Source organism: Apodemus sylvaticus, chromosome 7, assembly GCF_947179515.1.
Source record: "Apodemus sylvaticus chromosome 7, mApoSyl1.1, whole genome shotgun sequence".
Taxonomy (NCBI): Eukaryota; Metazoa; Chordata; class Mammalia; order Rodentia; family Muridae; genus Apodemus; species Apodemus sylvaticus.
This window is the reverse complement of record NC_067478.1, coordinates 41,637,319-41,647,474: the sequence shown is the minus strand read 5'-3', so window position 1 is coordinate 41,647,474 and position 10,156 is coordinate 41,637,319.

Genomic DNA, 10,156 nt, shown 5'->3' with positions numbered 1-10,156 from the left:
GGGACACCAGAAACCTCTATCTTTATTTTCAAAAAGAACTAGCTTGTCCTAACTACATCAAGGTTTACTACCTTTCAGAAAATGCCTTTTTATTTGGTTAGTTAGCACTCTGTGATCCGAATATGAAAAGATGAAGTTAGACATAAATAACCTATCGGGAACGGAATCCAAGAGGTTTCAAAGAGCTTCTACTCAGGTACGAATAGGTAGATCACTGAGATAAAACAGTGAACAGAGAACACAGTTCTGGGAGCTAGTGCTTTTCTATCCATTACCTGGTCCAGCAGCTGACGAGCGAGGTGCCTGAGCACACACTCAGATCACCTGAATTACATATGCGGACATTATACTGTGGCACACAATGGCCACATCACAGTCATCGTTAACCACTAAGACATCACACATACCTTGATATTATTCTTGCATTGACCATCACTGGGGAAATCATCAAGGCACTGTAGCAAGAGTTCTCATGGAGTGACTGTGAAAATTCCAGAGAATTTCCCATAAAAAGGAGCCTGATGTTACAGGGGACTCGGAAAAGTGTGATGTAATTTTCAGTTTCAAGACTCCTTTAGCCCCAACACTGCATGGTCCTTTATGCATTTTGAGAATTAAAGTGGTAGATGGAAGGACTCTGTAGGTCAGGAGTAAAGAAAATCAGTGCTCACTGGGTTTAGACAAAGATTAAGTAAGAGTCAGGTAACTTTAAAGTGTGTGGAGAAGCCAATTTCCTGGGACTTAGCTTGCTGCCTCTGTTCTGCATTTCCTTGGGGACCCCGTTAGTAACACTGGCCTGTCACGTTGCCCTGGTCCTTGTGGGTGTTTTCCTTAGCACACTGAGGCAAACCTCCAGCAGCACTAGGGCTTTCTGTTTACTTTAAAGGAAGTGCAAAGTACAGATGTTTACCAAACTTAGCCTGTCTCTGCTTTCTGTTATGTACCTAAGTGTGTTTCTCTGTGAATACAACAATTGGGAGCAGAAATGTTGAGGCTCAGTTCCAACTCTTTCTCCTCGGATCTCCAAGTTCCAAAGAATAAAGAAATTGGTGGGAAGTTTTCTACCAGACATGGTGACCGTATGCTGACCTATCTATAATATAGACTGGTGCTTTTAAGAAAAAAAATATTTCAAACAATATGGACTTTTTGTTGTCCTTTTCTTTTTCTCAGGCAACTGTGTTTTTAAAAAACATTTGCTCCAAGAATCTTCTTTCCTCATATTTAGAAAAATAAAGTCCCAAGCAAAAGTCACATTTGCACAGAGACAGGCACTGGTGGAGACAACTGGGCAGCATTTGCTGATGTCCTGACTGTATCTGTAGCATTTGTTTCCTGGAGAGCAGCCTGAGATAAGGTGAGATCTTCCAGAGACACTGCTAAACCCTGCACAGGACTTTGCCAGACATGGAGCTGACTCCCAAGGGCACAAGCATTTCAGAACATGATCTTTTTATTTAAGACTAATTGGGATGTAGAAAGTGTTCTCAGATGACCCCACCTATATTGGAGTTGTGTGTGTGTGTGTGTGTGTGTGTGTGTACAAATCCAAGTTCAAAAGAACTCATAAGGAATCCCACATAGAAGAAGTTAGAAAATGTAGACATTACTGACTTTTTTTTACATCCTTTTTCCCTTAAAGCATAGAACACTAAGGAGTAGCACAGTGGAAATGTACCAAGTGCTTGGCTGCCTGAGACTGGATGGGGAGTTTTCACTTTTTTGGTGATGGGGATTGGCCCCAGGTTCTTAGCCACACAATGCAGGATTTCCCCCAGACTTATGTCCTTAGGATCTAGCTTTTTATAGTTTTTAACTTCATTCATGTTTTTGTTCTTGAAAAAAACATGATTAATGTTGAAAAATAGACCATTTTAAATAAAAAAATGGCGATTGCAACCCTAGCTACAACAAGGTTTTAATATTTTGACCTTTAAAAAAATAATCTCTTGTCTATGGTTGTATAAATGCATGTGTGTAATCTCTAGACATTGATTTACTTACAGAACTGAGATCACACCGTATATTTCTTATTTCTATTTGCATTAAACGTTATAAAATGAAATCTTTCACTCAATATTCTTTGGGCATATGACTTAGTTTTTTGTTTTCTGTTTGGGGTGTTGTGTTTTGATTGCACTTGTGTAATAGAAACATGTGTGTGCTTGAGAAGGGTTGTGTTTACCTGAGTGTACACCTATGGATACTAGGAGTCAACCTTTAGTATCTCCCTATATCATGTTTCAGCATACTTTCTGAGATAAGGTGGCTTCCTTAAACCAGTTTGGTTGGACTGGGGAGCAGGAAGTTCCAGGATTTTCATGTACCCTCCCACCCCACTTCTGTGATTACAGATGTGCACTGCCATGCCTGACTTTTTCATGGCTGCTTGGGCTCTGAACTTAGGTCATCAGGCTTGCATAGGAGGCATTTTCTTTACTGAGCCAACTCCTGGCCACAGGGCTTTGAATGACTCAGGATCATTAGATGAGTACAAGTTTTGGTCTTATGACTACTAAGTATTTTTCTGCATACCCTTTGACATAGCTCTTTGATGACTGCCTTCATTCGGTTACTAGAATAAGAAATGATGTATAAAATATAAAGGCGCAACTCATAAAAGTTCATAGTAAACTCTGCCCTCTCTGCTCTGAATGAACATGCTGTTGGCATCTGTGAAGACTCTGCCACATTCTCCTGCACTCCATACCTACGCAGTGTTTTAGCACCCTAAATGGTTTCCAAAGATTTGTGCAAAAATAGAAAAAGCAACTCAATATTCCTTTAATTTGCTCTTTTTGTGTCTAAGTAATTACACAGTAGAAATGGTATTTTTCCCACCTGTAAATAAATATGTCCCAGACTCATGGAGTATCATGGCACATACCTGTAACCCTGGAACTTGGAGATTAGAGGCAGGGAGATGAGATGTTCCAATTGGCTTATGTAGAAAGTTTAAAGGCCAACTTGGGCTTTCTGAGGCTGTCAAAAACAAAGGAACAAACCAAAAATGTACATTCTTTATTCATTTGTCATTTCCGTGATGATCTTCACTCAAAAGCCCTCAGTTCTGAAACTTGCATGCGATGTTGTTCATCTCACTATATATCTGTGCACAGCCTGTCTACATGTCTCGTGTGCATCATGCATAAGGCTTTGATCGATTGCTGTGAATCTAATTTGATGTAGAATATGGATTGTTATTGGAAGTAAGAGATGAAAGGGATGGAGGAAAAGACAGGGAAGAAGGGAAGAAGGGAGAGAGGGAGGAAGAGAGGGAGAGAAGGAGAGAGGGGGAGGGAGAGGGAAGGGAGAGGGAGAGAGAGAGAGAGAGAGAGAGAGAGAGAGAGAGAGAGAGAGAGAGAGAGAGAGAGAGAGAGAAGTGATTCTTTAGCCCCTTCCCACCAGAGTCAAGAAACATAAGCAGTGTTGTCACAGAACTAGGGGAAGAGAGAGAACTGAGGCTCTATGCCACAGCCTGTCCACTGCTGAGTTCATAGAACTATTAAACAGACTATGCTGGCCACACATGGGACAAGGTTGCCCCTGTTCTAGCATAAGAAACCCTAAAACTCAACATAAATGGTGGGCTCTTGGTTTCTGCTTCCAGGAAATATCTCCGCACTAAAAATCCTCCAGAGCCCAAGAGAACACAGAAGCTGCCAAGCTAGCCCTGTAAGATCTCCTACTCTGTACATACCAGTTTGCTCTGCCTCCAGGGAGAAAGACACATGAACCCATCCATGAACACACCCACTGCTTCATAACTTCCTATGGTATGAGCATTGGCATAACACTCATCTGGAGACAGGCACCTCCAGGTGTAAAGTTGATGGTGGAGGTAGAGGGCCTTCAAGGAGGGACCAAAAGCCCCTAGATATTTTGGGAGTCAGTTCTGTATATTGGTATCTTAAAAACCAATGAAAGATTTAAGAAAAATCCACAAAGATATATCCAATTGGAAATGTAAGTCTCATGAAATATGCACTACACATTCCAGGGACTAGACATCATGACTTTCTATCAAATCTCAAGTAACTTAGAATAGGCAAAAAACCTCTCTGTAGCAGTTCCTTGGAGAGACAGAGCATGCGAGCAAGAGAGGGTGATGGGGGACAACCATAGGTGGAGAGGCTCTGGGAGAAGTTGGGGAAGGGGAAAGAATATGAGTAAATATTTTGTATAGGAACATTTCATTGAAAATTAAAAAAAATAAAGAAGTAGAAGAAACGAAACAGTTGACTCCATACTCAGCTCTGTGCCATGTCCACCATAAAGAACTGTGAGTGTTTGAAGCTGGGGTAGAGTATGTACAGTGTAGACTTTTGTCCCTTTGTAAAGAGAGGCAGAGGTAGTAAGAGAAGAAGGAGGAAGAGGGAAAAGAATCAAGAGAGAGAAAGAATGAGAAATGATTTTTAATTGGCCTTTTAAAGATTTATTTTATTTCTTATGTATATGAGTGTTTTACTCATCAGTTTAAGTAACAGAATGATTTGATAACCTATTGATAAAAGCAAATGGTAAGCCTTTGTCTTAACTATGGGCATTTTTTTTAAATTACAGAGTATGCTTGTTCAATATTCATACCCATGTATGCCATGATATACTAATTCAGTGTATATGTGTTTATATATATGAGATTTTAATTTTTTAAAAATATTTATTTATTCTATTTTCATGTATTTGAATGTTTTGCCTGCACATATCTATGTGTACCACGTACAGGCAGTGCCTAAGGAACTCAAAGGAGGGCATCAAATCCCCTAAAACTGCTGTTACAGATGTTTGTGAGACATCATGTAGGAGCTGAGAATCAAACCCAGGTTTTGATTCTCAGGTTAAGAGCAGAAAGTGTTCTTAACCTCCAAGCCATCTCTTCAGGCCCTGATTTTTAGAATTCACTAATTTTCATAGTATAAACACCCCCCTCCCTGTTAATTTTGAAGCTAGCAATGGCAGCTGTGGAAATCCCTGCAAAGTTGACTATCAGTTCTCCAACTAGAGGAGGCCAGAGATTCACAACAAAATACCAGCAGATTTTGATTCTGAAATAGTCAAACATTCCATGTTATCCAGAAGAGGAGTGTGATGCTGGGAAATTATTATCTCAGCATTGAAATTTACCTTCTGTATACCTACCTGTATATGGGTCGCAGACTTTATACAATGTGAGTAGATGTGCTTTGAGCGTTTAAAAAAAAAGACCCAGGGATGCAGAAACAGTGTAGCCAGTAAATTGCTTGCCATGCTATCATGAAAACCTGAGTTTGATCTCCTGAACCACATATAATGCAGAAGGGTCCAACTAGGAATGCACAGTGGGGCATATATGTCGTAGCTGAGAAGCAGCTTGCGGTGGAACTGGAAAGAGGTTCCCATCCAAGCCACTATCCCTTTCAACAGCAAGCCTCCACCTAGGCTCCATTCTTAAGTCTTCAAATTTCCACTATCTCCTGACAGTACCACTTTAGAGAATAAGCCTTTAAAGCATAGGCCGGTGGGTGGGAGGATTGTATAACAGTTTCTCCTTCCATCTTGGAGGGAAGCTCATTAAGACACAGGATGTTAAGAGGAGGGAGAGACAACAGGATGTGCTGAGAGGAGGTGAAACATCCCATCCTGTAGGGAAGCTCATTAGGGCAGGAAGTGAACAACTCAAAAGCGTCAGGAAATCCCTGAAACTGGCCAGATTCACAGTGAGGATTCAAGCTGACTAGAAGCGGCTCTGATCAGCTATGTCACCTGATAGAAACAGAGACCAGGCAAACTGCTTGGAAGAAGTTTGCAAGATTTCAGATGAGCTGAATTCCTTGGAAGAGGCTCAGACCACCTGATCTATTTAGAAAGGACACTCTTCAACCTGTAAAGCTATCTGGTAGATCAGAGTTTCCAGATTTCATGAGCTTATCAACCATATTGAGGTTGGTTTTGGAGATGCAGATGTCTTTGAAACATTTCTGTTCCTGTAAGTAACCCCATCAGTCATTGGTTCACCAAGTTGGACTTTACTGTCATCCATGCTTCGGTGTGTTATCACTTTCTTGACTGGGGTCAATAGAGATACTTTGTTCAAGTATCCCCAGTAGTTTCAGACAACAGAGGGACATGTAAGATCCAAACTATAGCACCGCCAGCAGAAAGTGTCAATAATCTCTAACATAAAGACATTACTGTTGACTTTTTATAGACTTTCATTAGAATTTACATCTGCTTGACTAAAACTCCCCCTTGATTTTATTTATTTTTTTAAAACTTTCATGTGCATTGGTGTTTTTGTTTTCATGTATACCTGTATGAGGGTGGAAAATCCCATAGAATGAGAATTACAGACAGCTGTGATCTGTCATGTGAGTGCCGAGAATTAAACCCGGGTCCTCTGGATGAACAGCTAGTGATCTTAACTACTCAGCCATCTTTCCAGCCCCTCCCCTTCTGAATTTAGTAATAGGTAATTTCTGGGAAAATGAGAACAAAATAAGTATATATCTACATTTCATTGTCTAAATGTACTTCTAAAGGAGTAACTTTTCCTTTAGTCCATGGCCCCTTCCTCACCTCACCATAGCACTATGTCTATTATTACATCTCCTACTTTTAGCCTCCCGCTTACCCAAGAATATGTAATTATTACCTTGTCCCAATAACCCAGGGTGGCCTTCCAGCTGGAAATTCTTCATCACATCTGCACAGCATGTGTGTAAATACAGTCATAGGTTTTAGAGGATTTGAATTTGGATGCTGTTATTGGTAAGCATGGGTATCATGCTGGGTGAGGACTCCTGGATTACAGGTTTATAAATGATGAAGCACTTGGATCAGTTTTCTATTTTAGCACATTACCTCTGTAGAATGAAACACTAGACTTGGAACAGTATATATGAAGATGGTAGAGGTCTTGGTCTATTAGACGTCAATGTGGATGAGGAATAATGACATTAAATTTTCAGCAGAACATGGATAGGTAGTCATTTGAGTTATGAAATATTTTATTCTTTCTTCTTTCTTTGCCAACTTAAGGGGTTGGTGTGTAATTATTTCCTCACTCTCTGGGAGTTTTCAAAGACTGAGCCCTCATGCCCTTGAAGAAAGGAAACTGTCTCTTCCTGCAGCTTTGATCTATGCTCCAGACTTAATGAGCTGCAGAAGTCTCCTGGGAGGGTGCAAGGAGAGAGACTAAGAGTTTGTAGGGTGAAGGAAGACTAAGGAAATAAAAACAAACAAACAAACAAACAAACAAAGACAATACCAGACAGGACCGGAGGTGCTGAGAAACTGATCTGGGGTGAGCTCTAAGAGAGTGGGTCTGGGGAGTGGAGTCCTCTTCTTTGATGGCCATGATCACCTAGAAAAATCTTCCTGGCATACAACATACATATTTCTGGTCTCACCTAGTCATATTGTTTTCCTTCTGCACACACAGGGGCTTTCAGACCCAGAGATCTCTAACGGCATGAATGACATTACCAAAGGGCCACAGGTTGAAGTAATGAGAGCCACTTTCAGACCTGGAACATGAAATCCTGTTTGTACCTGGTTTTGCCCTAGCTCTGCCTTCCCCCAAGTCAAATCAACTTGGAATATATGCAGCTGCTGGAGCTGGGGATTTATTTGTGAACGTGGCACAGCTTAACTTGTCATGATTAATACCCAGATGCCAAAGCCAAAGCTGAAGTCAAAGCTGAGGCTGGGTGCTTGTGAGTCAGGGCTCTGCAGGCGTCCAACACACAGCTTCTCCCTGACAGCAGCCTCATCTCCTCCTGGAGAATTCTTGGAGGTCAGACAAAATTCCTAGCTCTGTCCTCCCATTTCCCAGAAGTTGAAACATGAGGGTGCAGATCTGCCTGACTTCAGCCCATCATCTTGGTGAATGGATAACACCAAGAGACAAGTCGTATATACTTCTGAAGTATATACACAGGACAGGATAAATCCAGTCTCCATGTACGCTTCTCATCTTTATTGTTCCTGTGAAAAAATGCTCTAACATAAATAACCTAAGGAAGGAAAAGTGTATTTTGGTTCACAGTTTGAGGGTACAGTTCACCACAGTGAGGAAGTCACAGAAGCAGAAGAAGAAGCCAGGCAACAATGACAGCTGGGAAGCAGGGACCATGAATAAAATGCTGAGGGCTTTCTCCATTTTATACAGTCCAGTGTGCCCAATCAAGATGTATCCTGCTGGCAGTTATGATGTCTTCCAACACAATTGACTAATTAAGATAATCCTGGCAGACATCCAGAAACACATCTCCCAAGTGATTCCAGATTTTGCCAAGATAATAATTAGCACTAACCATCACATTACCCAGAGGACATGATTGTGGTTGCTCTTAGAGACCAGAGACATCAGAGTCCTGGTCTTACAGTTAGAGGTACAGGTGATTGTGAGCCATCTGATGGGTACAGGGAACTGAACCTGGGTTCCCTAAAAGAACAGCATATGCTCTTAACTGCTGAGCTATATCCCCTTGCAGTGGCTGGCCTGAGATGTAGGATAACTACAGGTCTTACATCTTGAGCCTGGAGTGAGCCCAGGCCATCTGACAATGGGCCTGGCATAGCAATGCCCTCAGCACTCTGACCCTTTGCATCGGCTGTTACCCTTGCTCCAGTTCTTCAAGTCTCCTTAGGTCTCACCATTCTCTACCTAATGCTTTTCTGCCACCTTCAGTTTGTGCTTCTGGCAAATTCTCTCTGGTAATCAATAACACAACTTTGATGGAGTAATTGGTGACAAGATAGGAAGAAAGCTACAAGTGGAGCAGGGAGAAGCAATGTCCTCACCTAGTAAAAGATGTTGGCTTTCAGGTGGCTGGGGATGGAAGGGGAGAATAGTGGGAGAGATGACTGGAATGGGGGGGCGGTTCGGGAGCAAGGTAGAGAAGCCTGGTGTGATGGAAAACTCTGGAGTCTAGAAGGGATAACACCCCCAAAGTTTCCTAGTAATGGGGAGCACAGTGTCCAAATCAGCCATCCTCTAAAACAAGGTAAGGCCTCCGGTGGAGGAATTGGAACACCAACCCAACCACAAACCCTCCTACCTACAATTTATCCTGCCTACAGGATGTGCTGGACCAGAGCCTAGCATAACCATCATCAAAGAGACCAGACAGACCTCTTCCAGCAGCTGATGGTAGCAGATGCAGAGTCCCACGGCCAAACATTATGTAAAGCTCAGGAAGTCCCGGGGAAGAATGGGAAGAAGGATGGGAGGACCCATAGGGATCAAGGACACCGCAAGATCATGGTCCACAAAATCAACTGACCGGGACTCAAGTGAGTTCATGATATCAGGGAGCCTCTGTGGGTCTCATCTAGGTCCTCTGCATATGTTATGGTTGTGTATCTCTGTTCTTGTGGGATTCCTGACAGTGGGAGCAGGAGCTGTCTCTGACTCTTTTGCTTGTCTTTGTGATGCTTTTTCTAATACTGGCTCTCCTTGTCCAGGCTTGATGTGAGAATATGTGCCCAGTCTTATTTAGCTTGTTATGCTGTACTTAGTTGATTTCCTTAGAAGGCCTGCTCTTTTCTGAGGGAGGTGAAGTGGGTCGGATCTTGTGATGGAGGTGGCGGAGGGAGAGAAAGTCTGGAGGAGAGATTGGGGAGGGAAGGGAAGAACATAAAATATGAGAGAAGAATAAATAAAAAGAAAAAAAGAAAATTCAGTTTTCATATTCTCTTGTGAATCCTATCAATTTGTATAATAACCCCCAGAAAGCATTGTGTGTGACATACTCCTGCATATAGTAAACTTATTGTGATTAACATTATTAAGGATGGAAAAACATCCTCTCTAATTTCTTCTTTGGCAATATGTCAGCATGATCAGATTAGAAAGAGCATCCAGTTCTGATCCAGATGTACTGATCTAGAGATTCTCTTGGTTCGGCTCTAATATGACTTAAGCTTAATGATATAAAAAAGAGAGAGTCTAGAAACGCAGATTGAACAGCAGTGCTTTTCTCAGTTCCCTCATAAATGCTGCTCAAAGGATGGTAAAGAAACCAAAATAGGCCATGCGCACAGACACAAAGGGAAGAGGAGGGGATGGCGGGCTGTGACTGACTCATCACTGTGAGGAAAACTGACACCTGAGCCAGCAGTGGGAGACAAAAACAAGCTAGCTCACCCTGCAGAACTCTGGGGAGACTCAAGA